Genomic DNA, 1285 nt, shown 5'->3' with positions numbered 1-1285 from the left:
GCTGCGGCAGTCCGCAGGCCACGCCCCCAAGCCAAGACAGCGGGCACCGCCTTAGGCCACGCCCCTGAAGGTTGGCTCTGGGGCGGGGCCTCCTCGAGCCACGCCCCCCTGAGCGGATTGATGTGGGCTGCATTTATGGAAGCGGTGACGTTCAAGGCCTTGTTCTCGGAGACCAAGCTGGGTGCCGGCTGGGGAGGGTGTAGAATTCAAGTATTAAATAGCCTCTCTTCAACTTTTCGTTCTGGGTGAGAGGATTGTGAACGCTGTCTCATTGATACCTGCCCATGTCACCGACTGTTTTGAAAAGGGAGCTGTTAAATCACCTTGGTAGTGAGGGTGGGGTCAATGACTTTTAATTCTCTCCCTATTTTTAAAATGTTCTTTTTGTTTTTGTGCATGTGTGTGTGTGTGTGTGTGTGTGTGTGTATCTGTGTATGTCACGTGTGTGGGTGCCCAGAGAGGCTAGATTCTAGATGGGTATTCGGTCCCCTGGAACTGGAATTAGAGGCAGTTCAAAACTGGGTGCTGGGTCTTGAGTTCAGGTCTCAAACAGCAAGTGCTCTTAACCGCTGAGCTCCGCCCCCCCCGCCCACTTTTGTGTTTCTGAGAAATCATTTTGTCAATTCAAGCAACTGTGAAAATTTAACTTCAAGATTAAGGATCCTAGTCTAAGATTAACCCCTTCAGATTAGTTATTTCTGCAGTTAATTTAGAAGCTGACTGGTAATTGAAAAAAAAAAGCTTATAATGAAATCTGTTATTTTGTTCAAATAATGTACAGTAATAATAATTTTTAAAGGATATGAAAAATAGCAACTGTGATTCTAAAGCAACATTGTCTAATAAAATGTTACATTTGTAATTTTATTCATTTTCACTTGTTTCAAGATGAGTCTGGGGCAGGGTGTGGTGGCACACAACTTTAGTCTCAGCACTCAGGAGGCAGAGGCAGGCAGATCTCTGTGAGTTCAAGACCAGCCTGGTCTACATAGTGAGTTCCAGGCCAGCTGGGGCTGCAGGGAGCCCCTGTCTCCAAACGACAAAAAAAAAAAAAAAAAAAAAAAAAAAAAAGATGGGTCTGGCTATATTACCCTGGCCTGTCTGCAACTCCTGGCAGCAGGCCTGCACCCCACTCCCAGCTATTTTAAATTTAAATGTACATTATAATTTAAATGTATCTTTTCATAGTCAAGACTGTGAGACAGCTGGTCTTTGCTCCACACTCAGGAAGCAGGGAGAGAAGAGTGCTGGTGCTTGGTTCCCCTCCTTTTTCATTCAGCCCAGG

Source organism: Nannospalax galili, unplaced genomic scaffold (genome assembly GCF_000622305.1).
Source record: "Nannospalax galili isolate Female #2095 unplaced genomic scaffold, S.galili_v1.0 scaffold424, whole genome shotgun sequence".
NCBI classification, from domain to species: Eukaryota; Metazoa; Chordata; class Mammalia; order Rodentia; family Spalacidae; genus Nannospalax; species Nannospalax galili.
The sequence above is the reverse complement of the archived record's forward strand: the minus strand, read 5'-3'. Positions refer to the sequence as shown.